This window comes from Myripristis murdjan, chromosome 22 (genome assembly GCF_902150065.1).
Source record: "Myripristis murdjan chromosome 22, fMyrMur1.1, whole genome shotgun sequence".
Lineage (NCBI taxonomy): Eukaryota > Metazoa > Chordata > Actinopteri > Holocentriformes > Holocentridae > Myripristis > Myripristis murdjan.
Window position 1 is genome coordinate 15,170,181 of NC_044001.1, and position 8,858 is coordinate 15,179,038.

Sequence of the window (8,858 nt, forward strand, 5' to 3'; positions counted from 1 at the left end):
GTTGGTGTGGTGGGTGTGGTGGTGGCTGTAGTTTCTCTGGTTTGTTTTCTGGTTTCTAGTAAGTATTTTTATTTGATTTGTTGTCAGTAACCTGCGTTCCATTTGTTCCAAGTTCCCAATCAACACAAATGCAAAGTTATGAAGGGCTTCACTTTTCTGGTATTCATTTTGTGTGTGTGTGTGTGTGTGTGTGTGTGTGTGTGTGTGTGTGTGCGTGTGTGTGCGTGCACATCTGCTAGCAGACAAACAAAAACATGACAACGTGCATTAATGCAGTTCTTTTTCATAATATTCGTTTTGATGTCTCACTATGGGAAGCAAGCCTCACTGCGACCCTCAGAAGGACTTATCTCATTCTGCCAATCCTGATTGGCTGGTGAAAGGTGTCTGTCCGCATCAGGTGGACTAGCGCCACCTACTATAAATACTGCATGTGGACAACATTACGCCATTCAAAAACCTCTTCTCACTTGAAACTTATCTCACGTCTGGGGTTAGCTAGCTTAACTGTCCACAGACAGATCTTTGCTAGCTTCTGTCGCCGGGCGCTAGCTAACTTTAGACTCTGCCTCTCCGGTCACACCAGACCGGACTTGGTGTTTCCTCGCCCTCCACGGCTTGGATACGATTCTTGACTCCCCACCACGGCTGCTCAAGTCTTGTCGAGCGTTAGCACTCCAGCTAATCTCTCAGCTTCGGATAGCATACCAGCTAGCCGTCTCCGCTCCTGTCTGCACACCAGCTTGCAGGAATGGAAACAAAGAAAATTCCTCACACCAGGGGTACCGGAGACAAACCATGTCTCTGCCGCTGTGGAAACAAGATCTCGAGCAAAGACACTCACCAGGTCTGTTTGAGCTGCTTGGGGCTGGAACATGCCCGGCAGGCTATCGATGTTCCCGGCTCATGTCCACACTGTGCAGCCTTCATCATGAAGAGTCTCCGCAGATGCTTTGGTCGACAAGCTAGCCTGAGTGGACTGAGTGGACCGGCAACCACACTGTCGAGCCCGCGGAGAAGAGAAGCGGTCTGACGGAGGAATTACCGCGAGCTAGCGCCAGCTGGGATTCCCAGGCTGACCTAGCCACGTTTTCCTCACGAGGAAGACGTCTTGCTTCTGGACTGCGGGGACGATGAAGACGACTCATCCGACACCCTCAGTTCAGAGGATGAAGACGAGAGCGAAATCTTTGTCACTCCTGGCGCTACAAAGCCCGGATCCCTCGCCGCTCCTGGGGACGGAGATGGGAGAAGCACACCAGCTTCCCCTCTCCCCACTGATCTGCTCTACGTGTGTAAACGCTTGGCGGAAAAGCTGGAAATCCCCTAGCCTGCCGTTGTAACGGAGACGACCAGATCCCGTTAAGAAGGAAAAAGGCTGCCTTTGGCTAGGAACACGAGCAGGCAAGTCCTTCCCGTCTTCCCAGAGCTGCTAATGGAGATGTCACGTACATGGAAAGACCATCCGTATAGCGGCAGGGGCCCAATAGCAGGCGCCTCATCCCTCGACACCGAAGGGATGGAGGGTCTGGGCCTGCTACGCATGCCTCTGATGGAAACACTGGTAGCGGCACACCTTCATCCAAAGCTGTCCTCCATGTCATCCCGGAGCCCTACACTGCCCTCTAAGTCGGACCGTTTTCAGTCAGCACTGACCGAGAAGGCTTACAAGGCAGCAGCGCTTACGGCCAGAGCACTCAATGCCCTCTCGGTCTTCACCGCTTACCAGGTCGAGATTTGCGAGGAGTATGAGAGGACGCTCGACCCAGCTTCACTGGAGGAAATACTAGTCATCACCGATTTATGCCTCCATGTGCAACACTGCGCAGACCAGGCCACAGAAAAGTGCTGGGAACCATGGTCCTACAGGAACGAGCTCGGTGGCTGAACCTAGCTAACCTGTCAGACAGAGAGAAGGACGATATCCTCGACATGCCTATTGTCCCAGAGGGTATTTTAGGCTCTGCGCTGGCCTCCATGCAGCGACAATGTGAGACCAAGAAAAAGGAGGACGAGGCGCTGCAACTCTGCCTCCCCCGCAAGCCACCGGTTCCTTCGCCTGTACAGCGCAAAAGCTTCAGAGAGACTGGATCCGGTTGGCCCAAGAAATCCCCAGCCACAGCTGCAGCGCCACCGGCGGGTCCAGCTCAACCCACCTCAGCTGTCAGCCTCCAGGCCAGGAAGAAGAAGTGAGCGGTTTGACCGCCTCTCTCTCCATCGGGGATGCAGCTGGCTGTTCCCCGTTTGCCAGCTCCACCTGTTTGGCTTCCCAGTGTGCTTCCTGGGGCCCCTCAGACCCTCAACCTCCAGCCGCCATGGACCGTACCAGGTCCAGCCCGAAGGAAAAGAGACAGTGTTGCAGAGGGTACCGCGTTCTTCCTTGTGGCCTGTCTCTCAGTCCGAGGGTGTTCGTACGGTGCACGGAAGCGGCCATTGCCCCGCTGACACACCAGGGCATCCGCTTAGCGACATATCTGGACGACTGGCTCCTGTTGGCACACACGGAGCAGGAGGTCAGAGTGCACACACGTTGTCATACGTCACCTAACCGACTTAGGTTTTGTGATAAAAGAAAAGAGCATGCTTTCTCCGATGCAGAGCATAATCTTTCTGGGATTATCTCTGGACTCAGTGTCATTCACAGCTCGCCTCTTGGCAGAGAGAGTACAGACTTTCAAGGCACGCCTTGCGTTTTTTCGTCTGCACAAATCTGTTTGGTTCAGATTATGTTTTCGACTTCTCGGTCTGATGGTGTCTGCCATCCTCGTAGTCCGTCTTGGTCGCCTCCACATGAGGGAATTCCAGCGGTGGGTGGCTTCCCTCAGGCTGGACCCTGTGCGTCATGGCGCACAGATGGTTTTGGTCACACCGGAGTGCGTTATGGCGCTGCGTCACTGGAGAGCCCCATCTTTCCTGACACAGGGAGTGCCCATGGGGCCTGTCTTGTCCAGGAAAGTGGTCACTACAGACGTAAGTCTGGCGGGCTGGAGCGGGATACACGAGGGCCGGGCTGTGAGAGGCCACTGGAGCATTGGTCTACAGAGGTCCCACATAAATTTCCTGGAGCTCTCGGCGGTGTTTCTCTCCCTGAAGCATTTCCTCCCGTCACTGGCAGGTCGTCATGTTTTAGTGAGGACGGACAATACAACTACAGTGATGTATATCAACCGGCAAGGGTTGTGCTCCCATCGGTTACACACGCTGGCACGCAGACTGATTCGCTGGAGCAGCGAGTGTTTCCTCTCCTTGAGAGCGACGCACGTCCAAGGGACCTTGAACACCAGTGCGGACCTGCTGTCCAGGGGCGGGCCGATTTACGGGCAGTGGACTCTACACCCCGATGTCGTGAAACAGATTTGGACGCGCTACGGTCGATCTGTTCGCGTCAAGAGAAAACACGCAGTGCATGATGTTTTTCTCCCTGCACAGTCCGGATGCCCCCCTGGGCATAGATGCACTAGTGCACGCCTGGCGCCTCCGTGGGATTTGGCTGTCGTTCTGGAGGGGCTGAAGGGCCCTCCTTTTGAACCACTGGAGGAAGCAGACTTGAAACATCTGTCTTTGAAGACAGTGTTGTTACTTGCTCTGGCCTCGGCAAAACGGGTTAGTGATATCCATGCGCTCTTGACGCACCCTTCGTGCGCTCAGTTTGCCCTGGGTGATGTACGGATGACACTGAAGCCTAACCCGGCCTTTGTGCCTAAAGTGGTTGGTTCGTGTTCTCCTATTGATCTTGTGGCGTTTGTTTTCTGGGCTAGTCCGCATAAAGGGAAACCTAACACAAAGCAACGCCTCTCCCACTGGGTGGTGGAGGCTATTGCTTTGGCTTATATAAGTCAGGGTCTACAGCCCCCCACAGGTCTGCGGGCGCACTCGACTCTTGGCTTGGCCTCATCCTGGGCCTTATTCAGGGGAGTGTCTATTCAGGACATTTGTGCTGCGGCGAGCTGGTCCTCGCCTCTCACTTTTGTCCGCTTTTACATGTTAGACGTCTCAGCCCCGTGCATGGCACGTGTGGTCTTGGAGTCCTAACTGGAACAGGAATTCTCTCCCCCGTAGGTTGGTGGACGCTAGATAAGCTTGTCTGGCAATACGGGAGCTGCCACATCCCATAGTGAGACATCGAAACGAATATTATGAAAAAGAACTTAAGGTTATGATCCATAACCCGGTTCTTTGAATAATATGAGTGAGATGTCTCACCAGACAATCCTTCTTGCTTGGGTGGGTGAGAAGAGGTTGCTTATCTTGAATGGCATAATGTTGTCCACACGCATCATTTATAGTAGGTGGCACTAGTCCACCTGATGCGGACGGACACCTTTCACCAGCCAATCAAGATTGGCGGAATGAAATAAGTGCTTCTGAGGGTCGCAGCAAGGCTTGCTGCCCATAGTGAGACATCTCACTCATATTATTCAAAGAACTGGGATATGGATCATAACCTTAAGTTTTTCCACTGTGTGCTTGTGCTTCATTTCAGCTGTTATAGCAGGAAACATGTTTACATTACCTAGAAGAAATCGCAGTGAAAGAGGTAAGTGTTTCCCACAAGGCACTGAAACAAAAAAATGTTAACAAGAGTTTTTCACCTGCCTTGGTCTCTGTCTCTGGGGAAAAACTAACAACAAGACATGGAAAAGATCAGCGGGTGGAAACACAATCATTTTATCCAAAGAAAAATGAAGAGGGAGTAGATCAAGATATTTTATGGAAGTATTTAGTTTTAGGTTTTGAACTTGTGACAGTTTAAGTGCTGAAATTAGGCGCTTTACTCAAACACTTTCCTCATCCACAGTAACCAGTGTAGCTGTAATTAGTAACTTTCCAGCTCCAGAAAACATTCCTGTTTGAACTCAAGTGCTATAGCGATGTGAGGTCACTGATTTGATCTGGCCAGAAGTGCAACATGTCTGAAAGTCTCAGTCCCTAGAGTGCAGTGCAGAACAAGTTTTCTGCTGCTGTTGACTCCCTCTTTAAAGGTTAGGTTAGGTTAAAGGAAACTGTATGCCTTGTAAGTGTGGGAATGAATTGACTGACATGTAAGCGTTTACAGATGTTACTTACTTGTTACAGATGTTGATTCTATAGTCATAGCCATTCACTTCAGCATCAACATGATACTGACAATCCTGTAAAGTGACTGAGCACACTCGTGGATTCAACACCACACCTTCAGCTTCAAACAGCAGCTCCAGGTTGTCATTAGGACTCAACGCTGACCTGCAGGAAAATTGTTTTCATTCAGTTTCCACAGTGGCAGCCAGATTCCCAGTTTGCATACAGTGGTTTTTAGAATAGAACTGAAGTAAAGCAGTAGGAATTTAGCAGCTGAAGTAAAAGGCCAGTTCCCACAGACACCAGCAGCATTTTGTTGTTGCGTCCCTCACATCTGCAATAAAACTCACAAACAGAGGTGAGACAGGGATCAGCCTGCAGGTGTTGCATGCTAATTCCTATCCATTCTGACCTTAAAATGAAACTAAAACTCTGCAGCCAATGGCAGAGCACCATCACCCTCTAATGATCCCGGCAAGTTTCCATGGTTTTTATGACACTGGTACTGAGATACACCTAGTGGTGCAACCTGGACACATCTTCAGTGATGTAACCGGGGTCCCGGGGTGTTTCGGGTCTTACATCAGACACCCTCGCCCGGGTGACCCAGCCGGGGGTGATCAGGCCCCGACTTGTGTCCAGGTAGCGCACTATGCCACACATCCCCCCTCCTTAACCAGAGCCAGTGGGAAGCCCTTTCCACAGCTTCCATGATGTTCTTCATGACTCTTCGTCTGTGCAGTCCGCAGATCCCTAGGAGTCTCAGGACCCGATGTAGAGACTGCCCTGCAAAGCCTCTGCAACCCACTTCATTGGGCTCACAGAAGGCCTTCCACCCATTCCTCCGACACTCCCCCACCAGGTCAGCATACTTGGCCTTCTTCCGTTCCTGAGCTTCCTCCATCCGATCTTCCCAGGGTACAGTTAGCTCCATCAGCACCACCTGCTTGCTTGCCCCGGACATCAAGACAAAGTCTGGCTGCAGTGTTGTTGTTGCAATGATGTCCGGGAATCTCAACTGCTTCCCCAGGTTGACCAGTAGTTGTCAGCCCCTTGCTGTTGCAAGCAGGCCCCCGTGGATCTTCTTTGGGGGCAGGGGCTTCTCGCCTGCTGGAATGAAGGTGATGGTATGCTTGGTGGGGTGTAGCCGCTTGCTGTTGTTGATGCCAGTGCAGATGGTGTCTGCTACTGCCCGCAGCACTTGGTCATGGCGCCAGCAATGCCTTCCATCCCCCAAGGCCTTTGAGCAGCAGCTGAGGATGAGCTCTAAAGACCCCCTTTTCTGGCAGAGTTGGCAAGCTGGTGAGTCCACCAGGCCCCAGGTGAACAGGTTGGCAGGGCTCGGGAGGACATTGTACACTGACTGGACTAAGAACTTGAAGTGGTGTGGCTCCATCTTCCAGAGTTCAGCCCAGGTGATCTTACGGCCTGCTGAATGCTCCCACTTGGTCCAGGCCTCCTGGACATGCCCACCATTCTGCTGAAGCAAGCTTCCTCCACCTCGGCACATACCTCTTCCTGGATCCTCTTTCTGCTGGCCTTGCTGTAGCTAGGTTTTGGGTTGCTACCCAGTCCGGCCCGCCCAGTCGCCATATGCCCACCAAGATGCTGTGTTCCACTGCGTCCTGGGCGCGCCACTTCTGTCCCGTCCTGACCTCTACCCCTGCTGAGGAGACCTCGGTGTCGGCAGAATCTCTGTAGAGCAGGACTTCTTTGGCTCGGGTGACCTTGAGCTCCTCTGCCAGACTGCCGAACGGAAGCTGTAGCTTGGTGTTGTGCCCGAAGAGTGCAATGCTGCTTAAGCTCTGTGGCAGGCCGAGCCACCTGCGAAGGAGCCGGCTGATCTTCCTCTCAAAGCCCTACACGATGGTGATTGGGACTTCATAGGCTGGAAAATATACAAGTAAAAAAAAAATGTAGCAATAAAAGCAGTACCAGTAATAGTTGCGTTGCTTTTCTGTGCATTTAAAACAGTAAAGAATGAAAAAAATCACATGTATGTGAAGGTTTGAGTTCCTATTTATTGAACTTTGACCCACAATGTCATTTTCATATGTGATTAATTCATTTTAAGTGCAAGTCAAAATGCATGTAATGTTAGTATGTCACCCCAAAGAACATTGCGATCGTCTGCTGCTGGCTTATTGGTTCCCTACAACAGTCGAAAGAAAATTGGGGATGCCGCCTTTATTACTTACGCCCCTAAGCTTTGGAACACACTACCTTTAGACATCAGGGAAGCCAGCTCACTAGACATCTTTAAAAGAAGATGAAAGAAAGACGAAAGAAGAAAGACCCACCTTTTCACTCTAGCCTTTAATTAGCTCCTATTTTATGCCACACTGTTGTGTTTTATTGTTTTATTTGCATCTTTTGTTTTATTTCAAATTTTATTTAAATTTTTAGCCTTTTCCTTTTAATTCCACCCTGTGCTGTGTTTTATTCTTTTTAATGTTTTTAGCACTGACTAAGCCTTGTTTTTAAACAGATAAACGCCACCTTTACCTTGGTGTGGTGCATGGGGTGAGCGTTGTAATTCCTCTGGTTTGTTTTCTGGGTTTTGGTGAGTATTTTCATTTGATTTATTGTAAGTAACCTGCGTTCCATTTGTTCCAAGTTCCTAATCAACATATAAGCAAGGTTATGAAGAGCGGCACTTGCCCTCGTTTTCTCTCTCTGTTTGTGTGTGCATGTGTGTGTGCGTGCATCTACAGGCAGTCAAACAAAAACATGACCACATGCATTAATTCAATATTTCCACTGTGTGCTTGTTTCATTTCAGCTGTTATAATGAGAAAGATCTTTTCCTTACGTATTGAACTTGTCAGTGAAACAGGTAAGTGTTTCCCACAAAAGCAGTTAAATAAAAACATGTTAACATGAGTTTTTGATCTGCCTTAGTCTCTGTCTCTGGGGAAAAACTATCAACAGGACATGGAAAAGATCAGCAGGTGGAAACACAATCAAAATTCAAAATTTGGAAACATCCAAAGAAAAATTAACAGGGAGTAGATCAATATATTGTATGGAAGGATTTAGTTTTAGGTTGTGAACTTGTGACAGTTGAAGTGCTGAAATTAGTGGCTTTACTCAAAGGGCTCTAGTTTCCCGGCGCAGTGCAGGGTGGCGCAGTGAGGCGAACCCCCCGCAGAGCTAGTTTCAAGCAGCGCAACCTGAGGAGCACACAGTTTGGTAGTTTGGTAGACCGAGGTGCGCCAAGATGGGAGTGGCAGCGCAGCAGGGGGAGGTGTCGACAGATTCAGCTTGGCGCAGTGACAGCTTCATGCCAAAAGGCTTCGCCGAGGTGTGCTCAAAGCTCGCAATCTGAAACCAGGTCCACTGTCAACGCAGAGCACAGCTGGTATAGTGGAAATTTGGCTGACCGGTGCACAGTGCACACGTCACCAAAACCTCACAGGCAGGTTTCCAGATTGTCAGGCACATTAACAATGCAATAAATACCCACAAAAACCACTATTCAATGCTACTATCTCAATCAGCACATAAATTTATCGCTATATCGACTGTCCCGTCACATCTGATTTCAGATCAAAGGAGATTGGCACCGTTTGGCATGCATAATGGAACCCAACCTGATCACCTGTCAGTCAAACAATGTGTCCAGTACGGTGATGTCTTTTTTCCAGTCATGGTGTCTGGCGCTGCTCATGTTAACGACCCAGTTCTTCTTCTATATACACTGCTCAAAAAAATAAAGGGAACACTTAAATCACACATCCCAAATCACAATAAATGAAATTTTCCAGTTGAAAATCTTTATTAATTACGTAGTGTAATTC

General features: G+C 49.8%; 1 pseudogene; it reads right to left on the minus strand.

The window, feature by feature from the left end:
- Positions 1-5,641: 5,641 nt before the first annotated feature.
- On the minus strand, positions 5,642-7,315 carry LOC115354508 (uncharacterized; annotated as a pseudogene).
- Between the last annotated feature and the right edge of the window lie 1,543 nt (positions 7,316-8,858).